General features: G+C 33.2%; 1 protein-coding gene and 1 long non-coding RNA gene across 2 annotated transcripts in view; one reads left to right on the forward strand and one right to left on the reverse strand.

Annotated features, from left to right (window-relative positions):
- The window catches only part of LOC126912527 (uncharacterized), a 109912-nt gene extending 98939 nt beyond the window's left edge, over positions 1–10973 (forward strand). The window contains exons 2-3 of the long non-coding RNA XR_007707246.1: positions 9827–9891; positions 10925–10973. This is a non-coding gene — a long non-coding RNA (uncharacterized LOC126912527). The remainder of the gene's footprint in view (positions 1–9826; positions 9892–10924) is intronic.
- LOC118264202 (putative inorganic phosphate cotransporter) overlaps positions 1–13413 on the reverse strand; it is a 64539-nt gene that overhangs the window by 24414 nt on the left and 26712 nt on the right. The window lies entirely within an intron of this gene.

Consider the following 13413-nt stretch of genomic DNA (forward strand, 5'->3'; position numbering starts at 1 on the left):
CAGACTCCTGGCCATACCGGGTACAAAATTTATATATTCAATACTACTGATATATTTTCGAAAATCCAAAAAAAATCCCAGCCCGACCTGGAAATCGAACCCAAGACCCCTTTCCCCGCAATCGCACTCGCAACCACGCGACCAACGAGGCAGTCAACAACATTATATACTCTCTACCAGTTCTTTTTCTACCTAAGTTCTGTATAGCATAGCATTATAGACATATCATTAATTTTCTCATACGTATGAGTAATTACCACTTCGCACCAAAGTTTGCCAACCAATTAATATTCTGGTATCAAACAGAAATGTAGCAGGCATGTAATCAAAGCATGTTGATTACCAAAATTGTGCAAACATGTACAAATGGATCGTTCGGTAAAGTTCTGACGTTTGAAAACAGTACCCTTAGTATGAGTTTGCTTTATGTCGAACGAAATGAGCGCGTTCGGTGCCCTGATTGGCCGGCGCATATGAATTAACCAATCAGAGGGCCGAATACGCTCTCGTTAAACGTAAACCTAATCCGTACTCAGAGCGCATATTGCAAATACATTGACATGATATACATATTTTAATTCGATACATTTTACACAGTCTTAGTTGTCTCAAAAAATGAGTTATTCGGTTATGAAATAAATCTTATTAAACATTGGTACTACGTTTTTGGGAAATAATTATTTTGTCCTGTTTCGTTGACCTACTTTTACTCTTTTACCTTCCCAAGGCGCACTTAGGCGTTACCGACATCAAATATGCAGCACTAATATAACTTAGAGTTCTTTTGGAGACGTACAAGGGTGTCAAGAAAAGATTCTATATTTATAAGGTTGATTTACCAGTTATTATACAGCTCAAGCTGTACTAAATTTTTATAAAAGAATCCGCGTAAACTAAAGGTGTTAAAACGGAATATTAAAATTCTACTTTAAAACTTTAAGAATGTTTGACACTTTAAGCTAATGTTTATTATTCAAGCTGCACAGAGGCTGTATTTTGCATGTGATCACTTACTTACTACAGCTTCATGTGTTAATATGGTATCGCTCTATACTTGATTCTGTATAATGGTAAATGCAAACTCCTTTATAAAACTTATTATTATTGCGTATTTATACACCCTTGTAAGTGTTAGAGTTTTATGACTTCTGACAAATAAGATGTTAAAACACTAAAATAATAAATTAAGTCTGTAGTACAGCTTTAGTCTGTTTTATTGTCAGTCGTCTATCTTTGCAATAGTAGATAAACGTGTAATTCTGGATAAAAATATGTGGAAAAAAGGAAAAAGGTCCGGTGGAGTCAAAAGGAAGATTAAAAGAGAATATAAAAATATAACAAATTATATTACAATTAGAGAATGAAAAGAATGTAGTCATGAATCGAGCAATCTACAGTCAAGCGCCACTTCAATCGACGTCTTACGAAGGTTCCGTAGCAAAAACGCCAAACATTGTCTTGTTTGTCTAAAATCAATTTTAGGTAATTTTCAATCTGATTCACATCATTTATATATTGAATAACGTATTCAGCTGCAGTTGTTGGAAGAACCCGTGTCGATGTTGTAGCTGTAGATGAAGTTAATGACTTCTCTGGTTGATTAAGTGCCTGAAATCACACATAAAATGGATTATATATAAAATGGATATACATGGTTTTTCATTTTGAATACGTATCCCTAATGACCTGTACAATTTATGTTTTGAAAACTGATATACAGCCTAAATATTAAAAATATTCTAATAGAATGCCTATTTAAAGGCAATAGCTGTACAATGGAATCTAAAAACTGCGTAGTAAAGCTACAGGACCTATAATACCCTCCAGATATACTTTAGGCTGTTTAATATTTATCGCCATTTTTTAACCCCCGACGCAAAAAGAGGGGTGTTATAAGTTTGACGTGTCTGTCTGTCTGTCTGTCTGTGGCATCATAACTCCCGAACGGATGCAGTGATTTCAATTTGGTTTTTTTCGTATTAAAGGGGACTTATCTGCGAGTGTTCTTAGACATGTTTGATGAAAATCGGTTGAGCCGTTTTAAAGTTATGGGTGGTGAAAGTAACGTAAGCGGGAGATTAACCGAAGGTCTGCAAATATACTGGGATGGGGTCTCAAATGAAACCGCACTGAAAGAAAATATTGAAAGATATAATTTTTTCGTATTAAGAAAAATAAAAAAATAAATTAAAAATAAAAAAAATAATAAAAAATTTAAAAATTAAATTAAATATTTTATAAAATACAAAAGTATAAAACCTGCACCAATGTAATCTTTAGCCTACTTATAGAAATAAAAACTAGTAATTAATATCAAAAAAAAAAATCAACGAACTTGACCTTGATTGTAATCTTTACCTTAACAAGAATTGAAATTATAGTAAGTATATGTAATATACTAAGCCTAACTTAACCTAACCTACCTATAAAAAGTATAAAATAAAAAATTAAATTAAAAATTTAAAAAACCCCCGACACAAAAACTTAATTTCCCTTTAAAAAGTAAAAAATAATAAAAGAAACCTAATCTTAAAGTACCTAAGAATGTACTAATAATTCTAAAAAAATACGTCGCGTTGGGGGACTTTAGGCTGTTTAATATTTATCGCCATTTTTGAATAAACAAAAACAAAACATAATACAAATCAAACGATATTTAACAATAGCTACAGCTGCTATCGTAATTTTACAGCTAAAATAATGAGTGTGAGTAAAATATTATGCAGTATTTTCAAGCATATTATATTATTCTAACCTCAAAACCATAAACTTACTTACCCGTTTAGTTATATTTTTTACTTAATCTTGATTATATTGCGGGCGCGTGAATATTTTGACACAAAGTATACACAATTTCACAACAAAATTAAATCCGCACGTCGAATCTACAAATTATCACACAGAAAGTCCAAGATCATTACTTGATTTATAATTTTGCATGAATTATTAATCGATCGCCATTTATGTATCTAAAATAGAAATATTTGACAAGTTTCACAATTTTTCCCTTTTTGATTCTCTTAAAAAACAGATTAAGAACCGTTATCTTTTAACCCTAGATCACTAAACATTAGTCTCACAGGCGACACGACCTCTGAACATTTTCTGTTTAGATATGTTCCTGGCATTCCCCAGCCCCACCGCGCTCAGTACCCTCCTTATTCATTGTTTTAGTGACCCGTGTGCATGCGTTTTGTTTGCACGTGGTTTACTTCCGGAGTTTTGACGAATTGTTAGTCTCACGGACTAATATTTAGTGATTACGCGTGAAAAGTGAGTTAAGGTAAGCTTGGAATAATCTTGTTTATTTATTGACTTTTTGTACAAATAAAGTTTTTTTTCATTTCATAGAATTTTATTATTTATGTTATATAATAATAAAATAAATTTCATGCACATATTTTATTAGTATGAAGAGGAAAAAATATATATTTTGAACATTATATACAGCCGTTTATTCTGTTTTAGATGGATTTAATAAGGGATCAAGACAAAATTCTGTAGTTTTTGAATGAATCTAACAGTGAAAATGATGACCTAGAACTCGCATGTCAACCTGGTGAACTATCAGCATCTGAAGAAGAAGAAAATAACTTAGAGGTAGAACATTGCGTAAACACCGACGCAAGTGATGAAGAAACCGAAATCCAATAAAGTGATTTTTGGTCAGCCAGACATTAACTCCAGCATGAAAAAGCCTGAAATAATACATTACTACTATTGTAGAAATGTATTATATCAGGTTTTGGTATTATTGTACCAAAGGAGTCGTTGATACTGTTGACCAGATTTGTTCTGCCATGAGCTGCAACCGCACAACAAATAGGTGGCCTCAGTGCATATTTTATAATATGCTGAACTTATGTATAGTCAATGGATATGTTTCTTATGTGTCTAACATGGTGCGGCAACGACAAAAACCTTTTAAACGCAAAGCATTCGTGCAAAAATTGGCAGACACTCTCATTAAGCCATGGTGTTGCGTGAACGATACACGGCTGTAACTTTAAGGAAGAATATCAGGGCCAGTATCAAAGATATCCTGCAAATTGAAAATATTAAGGCTAGTACTAGTCATGCACAGCCAAACAAACAAAAAATTTGCGCAGTTTGCCCGTACCAGAAGCATAGGATGCCAAAAGTATCATGCCACTCCTGCAAGAAGGCCATTTGTGGCGAACATACGATTCCTGTCTTCTCAGACTGCCAGGATTAACATTTTTTATATGTTTGTTCAATACTTTCTAAGAAACCTTAATAATAACTAATATTTCACCTACTTTTTTCATAAATAAATATAATTTAAAAAAAAAATTGACGATTTATTTTGTTAGTCAAAATGACTAATGTTTAGTGATTGTGTAACTCGAAAATATGTTTAGTGAGCTAGGGTTAAAGACATTTATAAGAAGATAACTATATTCCTGTGGTTTCCTTTTACACCATACTACAGCTCCACAGCAGCTATATTACAGCCTATTTTTTACTTCTACAGCTACTGTACAGCCATAATAACGCATTAGGCTGTATAAGAATGGGCCCAATTTTTAGATATAAGGGCTGTTTAAGCGCTGATACAGCCTTTGTACAGCCTCATTATACAGAATGTGGTATAAAAATAAACTAAAATACAGCTTTTATACAGCTTGTCGTGCTCCTTGGGTTTACTCTGTGACTAAGCCATGGGACTTTGATATAATTAGGTATCATGTAGCTAGGACGGGTTTTATCCAGTGAGAAGGCAAGTAATGTTTTTTCAAAAGAACCTCTATCTGTCCATATAATAATTAGGTACCTATATAAGTAAACTTGACTTATCACACTTTACCTTGTCCACTTTTACTAGTAAAGGTATCTTATACATACACTCCAGTTACTTGTAACCGTATTTCAAGTAGGTATGTATTATTTATTTCTTATTTGATATGCCCATAAATTTCATTTTTATGTCAAAGGACAGCTGTTTACCTGAGATTCGAACACGAAAGACGTCATCAAAATTATGTTACCAAATTGCTATAATAAAAAGAAATAAGGTAATAAATTCTAATGTCCTTACGTCCCTGAGTTTCTAAATACCTTATTTTTGAGGTGGAAAAATAATCCAATGACTTCTGCCTTGGGCGAGGCGATAGGGAGTGTTAGACTCTTACTGACTAAATACCGCCCCGTTCCTGCTCCTGTTTTTCGGGCCGGAGCGCCGGTAAACCCGCTAGGTAGTCCGCAGCTCCGGATCAGGCATCAGCTCTACTAGGCCACATCTGTGGTAGTCTGATGGCTCTTAGAGGCGAGCGCGGAAAGCGACGCGTCCTATGCAAGGCGGTTTTTAGTACCTACGTTGTTTGCCGGATAAGAGAAGAAAGTTATTTCTTTAAAACGTCTTCTGCATGCGCATAATTATCATGAAGAAAACGACTGCTACTAGCGTCTGGAAGAGTTCAAGTGCTTAAACTCAATCTTAAAATTTTAATAATAATGAGTATTTACAAACAATATCATTAAACACTAGAAAAAATATACATCAGCTGAATATCAGTACGACAAAGATTGCACCAGATGCACTCGTGCGTCTCAAGTATCGTAGCTACTTGGTAATTGACACATTTTGCTTTAGATCAATATTGTGAAAAGCAATCTGTTATAACCTACATTACTGTCTACGGCAACTATGTCACTAACAATATATTTTTCACTATAGCCTATAGACACTTTATCTATGTAACACCATTAAGAGTTTTAGTGTTAAAAATAAAAATAAATAGTGATAAGATGATAAGAATGGCTTTTATTATAACTTTCGCGAGACATACTAAATTAATTATTATGTTATTTTAGCATGGCTTGAAACTAGTCGATTTCCTCGTCAAACGGTCACGTGAATAAGCCGATAACATAATAATTAATTTGATAAGGATGATTGAAAATCGTGAGAAATTCCACATAAATAGAAACATGGATTATATTATTTGGAGACATATGTAAAAAGACAGTGAATGTCGTGATGTCAATGAACAAAATGAATAAAAAAAAAACATGCGGCCGTTCTGGTAAGTTAAGACAAAGGCAGGCGGAAGAAAATGTGTGTACATAATGGTTAAAATTTTCCTTAAAAGTAACCTTTGTTTAATCGTGCTTGTTAACTGACAAGTATTGTAAACTGACACTATATTTATTTTAATGAATCCAATACAATAATATGCATACTTCTATATATAAAGGGCCATACTTATATATATGTATAAAGGGCCATACTTATATATATATGTATAAGTATGGCCCTTTATATATTATTTATTAATACCTATGCATTAAGAATCATTACACAATAACTGACCAATAGTAAGTGCTTCATTAACATAAAATGCATTTCCTACTGCATCAAGCAACAAAAACGGTAACTACATGACATCGTTATTTAAACGTCTACCAATATACAAAACGATTTATTTAATATATACCTACAACGTGTAACATCCATCAACATCGATGACGGTAAACATGTTTGACATATGTACGTTAATATAACAATACATAGAACATTAGTTCGGCTAATTGTTAAAAACCTTACTACGTAACCAAATGTAAGGAATAATACGACACTTGTATAAATATACGTGTATATTACTTGTATATACGAATAAATATCACGCTATGCTAACCAGTATAAACTGACCTTTGAATACAAGGAAAGATCATACAAAGCCAGATAGTGATAAACTGGTTCTGTATGTATATTCATGTTTATAAATGTTACATTGTTTAAACGTGTAAGTAAATAATGTATGACATACAATAAAACGCCATTGCCATTATTCCCGGAAGAGGATTTTATTATTAAGCTATTAGGTTTCAAAATCCTTTGTACTTATAAGTTGAGGTCTTGGTGAATGGCCACAAGAAAATACTTTGATATCCTAAGCTCTTTCACCAAAAATCATCATCAGCCTATAAGTGGCCATTGCTAACCAAAGGCCTCTTCTCAGAAGGTTTGAGCATTAATGACCACGCTGGTTCAATGCGGGTTGGCGATTTCAAACTTATAATTAGAAATTATAAGGCCAGGTTTCCTCACCACGTTTTCCTTCACCATTTGTTGGTGGTGTTTAAATAATCTTAGAATGTACATTGTACATATTGTACATATAACTCGGAAAAAGTCACATTAGTATTTGCCATTGGTAGGTTTCGAACCCGCACTCTCATGCATAAGAAGCCATGTCTTAAATCATCGGGCCACCACGACATTATACATCAAAAATTAATACTAAAAAATGTAGTAAGTGATCACCTTTGATGGCAGCCCGACATGGTAGGCGGATAGTCCGTCGCATTGGTCTAGTTTCACCCAACTTTGGTTAATATTTTATATTAAACTGCAGTGCGGTTTCGTGATCTTTGTCTATTTTTGAGTCATTTTTTTAATGTTAAATGGGCCCATTTAACATAAAAAATAATATAAATAAATAAAAAAATAATATAAATATATAATTTGTTTGGAAATCATTTGCTTTATAAGGATAACAAGATGTACATGGTTACAGTTTTAACGAATCCGTACAAATTATATGAGAATTTGGATCCCAATGTTTTTTTTTGAGGAGGAAAATTATCTAATGACTTCTCCCGCCTTGGGCGAGGCGAGAAGGAGTCAAAGTCTTACTGACTAAAAATCACCCGTTTCTACTCATGCTTTTCGAGCCGGAGCCCTGGTAACTCGCGAAGCAGTCCGCCGCTCCAGGGATCCCCATATCCCACAAATATTTTTATTGTCCGAGCTGAATACTCTCCAAATAAAATTAATTCAATAGAGCATTTAACATAAGTGAAAGTACCCACATGTACATCAAATGACTAAACAAATTGGAACACATTTATTGATAACAATATACACCTATAAAGAATTTTTCAAACAAGCGCAAAAACATCGATATTGTACGAACCAAATACAATTTATTATTCGAACTAATTTCGTATGCGGTGCGAGTGTTGGGCAACTAGGCGACAGTGCACAAATCTAACTCACTCAGAGCACTCTAAGGTCGCCCACTTTCATCCAATATTTTGTATTTGGCACACAACTTGAGTTGTAACAGCTCAAACAAGATAACTGATCTTCTTGTCACTGTTCCATAAAAATCTGTTCTCAATACCTGTTTAGAACAGATAACGTTCTTCCCTTTAGTAAAAATATTTGTTAATAATGAGAGACGATGAAATAACACGCTGGTTTTTTTTAGCGTTTACTATAATTTTCTTGTAACTTTAACTTGGGTTTTATCTCTAGGTATCTTAAAAGTGGTATCCTATACATGTGACTTGTAATTTGACATATTCCTCTCGGAAGGTGATCTCAGAAACTAAGCACTTTCGGACCGGCGGCCTCAGCACTAATTTTGTAGGAAATTAGTTGTATTATCCCGTCACAAGGAATACGTTGACTGCCTCGTTGGCCGAGTGGTTGCAACTGCGACTGCCGGGCAAGGGGTCTCGGGTTCGATTCCCGGGTCGGGCGAAGTATTACTGGGCTTTTTTCGGTTTTTCGAAAAATTTCTCAGTGGTAGCACGGAGTCTGGAAATGTGCCCGGTATATGGCAATAGGCTCACCACCTATTACATGGGACTCAAAACATAAATTGTGAAAAGTGGGTGTACACAGTGGCATTACGTGCCATAATGTGCACCTCTGCCTACCCCTTCGGGGATTAAAGGCGTGACGATATGTATGTATGTATGTAAGGAATACGTTGAATTACAAGTCATCCTGTATAAGAATAAAAAAACTTGTTATTTGTATCCACAAGGATAAATGTTATCCTGTCGCCTGTGCAATACGTGTTACTTATACCTGTGAAGATAAAATACGTTACACGCCTATTTGGCACTCAATATTGTACACAGAACACGTATTCTTTCCACTCTCTTTAATAGATTGTCCATGTTATCGATCATTCGGTTGAATAGCAGTTTCCTATTTTTATTTTCATCTGTTACATAATTTTGCATAACAATATAACGTAGCCTAAATCAATCTTAACTATTATACACGGTCATAATTTAATTTAAAACATGCTCTATATGACAAGAGCCATTAATTTACTTTTGAAAGATGTGACAATTGAGTTTGTATTTTATTTTTATTGTAATAGGGTTGGTAATGTGATTGAAGTCAGCACTATTTGCCAATACGCTTTATCGGTCAGCACTGTATTGTTGAATCTAGTCTAAGAACATTGTTGGCTGATTTATTATCTGACTTATTTTGTTGAACGATTGAAAAAGGACTTTATTTTATTTTAACTTGTAGTAAAAATCCCACCCAAAATATAAATGTGAAAGGCTGCCAAGTTCGATAATATTGGAATGCTTCGCCTATAAAAGAAGTAAGATCTAAATAAGTATCAAGTTCCATACACAGACCTCAGTTAAAAATAGTTACAGGAATGCACACTTGATTTTCCGCAGTTTGGATAAATAAAGTAGATTCTGAATAAATATCATATTAAATACCTAAAATTCTAATACTTACAAAAACGCAAATCTGTTTTTTCAGCAGTTTCCTTATAACATTTTTTACTGTACTTTTTAATGATATAACTTGGCAAGTTTTAATAGAAAATTATATACTTGACTCATTGTCATCACTCATAAACAAGTTTTAATAAAAAAAATATATACTTGACTTATTGCGTTTAGTAGGTATATAGCAAAGTGTGTGAAAACTTGCCAAGTTACAATAGGTACATTAATGAAATTTTATATTTTAGATAAGTAAGTAGATCTCGACAGATACTAGAAATTTCATACGCGTAGATAAATAGATTTTGAGTTATAGGTGGGTCGAACTTGGCCCGAAATGGTTCGTGTAATATAACCCACGGCCGGTGTGTCGGTGTTTTTGCTCAAACTTGGCGGACACACTGTCGTGTGTCTAGATGTCGATAAAAAATCAGTGCAAACAGTTATAGATAACTATGTTTAAGGAATTTATGGTAAACATTCCAACATGTAGTGCTACGAACTTAGGTGTGCAATTAGCATTGTCGCTAGTTTCTTCGTAAATTAGTTTTCCTATACTATATTTGTTCCAAGATTCATTAGTTCCAATTTTGACCACCCTTAATGTTAAATTGGTTACAACACTTTGTGGTTATTTCTTTGAAACCAATCATTTTTTATATTCTTTACGGACGTCAATGTAAGATAAATGTTAAAACTATAAGTAATTTTGTTTGCAAACCACAAAATAATATTATCATTGTACTGTTTAAAGATATTGAATATGTATGTTAATAAGTATCTTCCTAAGGAAATACCTACAAAGAACTAACACTACTTAAAAACTCAAGAGCAAGGCTATAAAAATACTAACTTTTCCTGCCTAAGTTTCAATCGTTGTGACGTCCTTTAGTTCACAAAACAGTTTTACACGTTTAATAAAATTTGATACAAAAATTCGACACATCACTGTCAAATAGTTGCTATTTGCATTGGCATATATCGTTTCTTTACGATATTTATTGAAATAAATTATTACACAAATGTTATAAATATGCATGTCAATACATCAGTACAATTTATAAATATGTAAAAATAATTTCTTTTTATACTTACACCGGCGATGATGAGAGCCCAAAGAGGTACAGATCGGAGCAACGCCTTCCATGGGATTGGGTCCAACTTCTTCGAGTAAGTATGGATCAGAGTGTGTATAAGTGAGTGTATAGTAAAAATAGCGATTTTCTGACGTCCTTATCTCAAGACCTACAATAGGTACATTAATGAAATTTTGTATTTTAGATAAGTAAGTAGATCTCGACAGATACTAGAAATTTCATATGCGTAGATAAAATAGATTTTGAGTTATAGGTGGGTCGAACTTGGCCCGAAATGGTTCGTGTAATATAACCCACGGCCGGTGTGTCAGTTTTTTTGCTCGAACTTGGCGGACACACTGCCGTGTGTCTAGATACAATGTCACAATTTAGCTATACATAAGTTGGTCTCATTTGTTATGATGAAACTAAACGAATACCTGTCATTTTCTTAAACGCATTTGTGTTTATTTCAACATGTTTATATTTAAATGGTATAAGTATCCATTCAGACCAAATCCTAAATCAAAGTCATGTTTTTCTTAAATTAAACGAGATTAGCCTCTATTACAAGGGACAAAGAACGATAAACGATTTACTAAACATGCTTATTCACCCTACAGGGGGAAATACAGGTGCTGCAAACTATACCTATAGGATCAGGGAAATACCCTCATATATTATGCGTTTTCCTTCTACGTGATACATACTGGTTTAAAAAAAATCTGTTTAAGATACCGTGATATCTTGTAGGTATAGATACCTACATCTAGACACTACAGGTCTCAACAGCATATGAATATCTTGAGTAAATACTCAAAGTGGTATTTTTATCCTCAATTCACTTATAACAAGTGTGTTTTTTTTAATGTCATCTGTGCTATTGAATTATACAAATTGTGTTCAGCTTGAGAAAAATAATATTGCATTTAATGACCATTGATTAATTAAACTTCAAAGACGACATCACCAGAGTCGTGGGGTGCTGGTGGATGTAGGTTGCGTTGTTGTTCTACGTGGAGGACTAAGGGGGAGGACTTTGTTCAGCAGAGGATGACGCCTTCTAGCTGATGATGATGATTAATTAAATTTGATGCTATGATTTTATTGTAACTTTCGTGAGACATACTAAATTAATATGAGCCTCTAGCATGGCTTGAAACTAGTCGAGTTCCTCGTCAAAACATTACGTGAGTAAGCCGATAACATAATAATTAAATTTGATGCTTATAAAAAGATATTAAGAACGCACAAACATTGACGCAGGGTACATGTACCTACCAATGAATTGATCTTTTGCCATCTATTTGTGAAAATTATACCAATCTTTTGTTACAACAGATTTTAACATTCAAAATAATACAACAATTATTTCTCAGCTAAGAACAAATTTAAATCATCTTTACATTTATTTAATAAACTGAAGAAAGACGACCATTATCAAAAAAGTATTCAATCCTTTCGTTCTGTCATTTGGACACACAATTTCCTCAAGAGTAAAACTATTTTGCTTTTTTTGAAATCACTCGCCTCGAGTTAGGCATAACGACATTCGTCATTTAGGGACCCCGGACCTGTTCACACTCGCACTCGTTCACGATCCTACACCAATGTGGCTTTAATTTGTTTTTAGGCATGTAGAAAATATATCACAACAATATCAATGATTTTGATGAAGTATGTGTATTTCTATTATCGTCATCGTGATTATCATCAAAATATTATCACGGCTCTTTAATTTCTCTCAAGGGTAGACAGAAGAACACACATTTAATAAATGTAACACTCATGTTTCGCCACTTTTGTTAAGAAATAGTAATAGTGAATTATCAAAGTGAAAATAGTGAAAAGATTTGTATTTTTTTTATTGAACTGCTTGGTAATCCCCTTGTCTTTTCGTAAATAGTAAGTTTAAACAAAAGTAATAGTAGTCATGAATTGTCCTATAGAACTATGATAATATGATTAGTTTATGTGCAATCGTAGATATGTGTTACGTTAACCAAAATGAATTGTCTCTCTAGTTACGTACAAATAGAAGTAAATACATGTAATTATTGGAATAGTTACCCATTGTGTTGTCAGCACAATAACGGGATCTAATTAACTACATGGGTCATGTAACTCACTAATGTAAAATACTAATGACGTCATTCTAATAGTAAATAAGGTTCGTGAGCAGTATACAACCGCTTACATGATCGTTATAAATATAATTATAATTTATTTATCTTTTAATATTTCAATATATGCCTGCTGTTACACCTGCTGTTGTCTCTCTGCATCACCCCAAGGTTGACTGGTAGAAAATGCCTAATTGGCATTAAGTCCTCCTTTGTATAATGTACATAAAGTGTAAAATAAAATAAATAAATAAAGAAACTCGAACATGAATTGTTTAATTTAAAAAAAATATACCAATAGGACTTTAATCGCTAGAGGCCACCTAGTAATGGCAGAAATTTAAGATCAAGTTAAACTGTTAGGAAAAACAAATGAAAATAAGGTAAACTGATGAGTGCTAACAAATGTTTCGAAATTAGTAATGACATTGTTTAATGTCTACTGTAGATCCTGGCTTATAGGATTTGCAGCGGTTTTGGGAGGTTGTAGCGGGCTTGTCTCGTTCAGAAAACATAATAATTTTATTTACCGAATATAAATAAGTAGTTAACATTAAAGTTTTATATTATGTTGTAGTATGAAATATTTACTTTATTTTTCAAAATAATATGTAGTTTTTTTTTGATCTTGTTTAACCTACAAAATGGTTAATGTTGTATAATTAAGTATTCATAAACTTTTATTACCTAGCACTTGT

The sequence above is a fragment of the Spodoptera frugiperda genome, chromosome 26 (assembly GCF_023101765.2).
Source record: "Spodoptera frugiperda isolate SF20-4 chromosome 26, AGI-APGP_CSIRO_Sfru_2.0, whole genome shotgun sequence".
Taxonomy (NCBI): Eukaryota; Metazoa; Arthropoda; class Insecta; order Lepidoptera; family Noctuidae; genus Spodoptera; species Spodoptera frugiperda.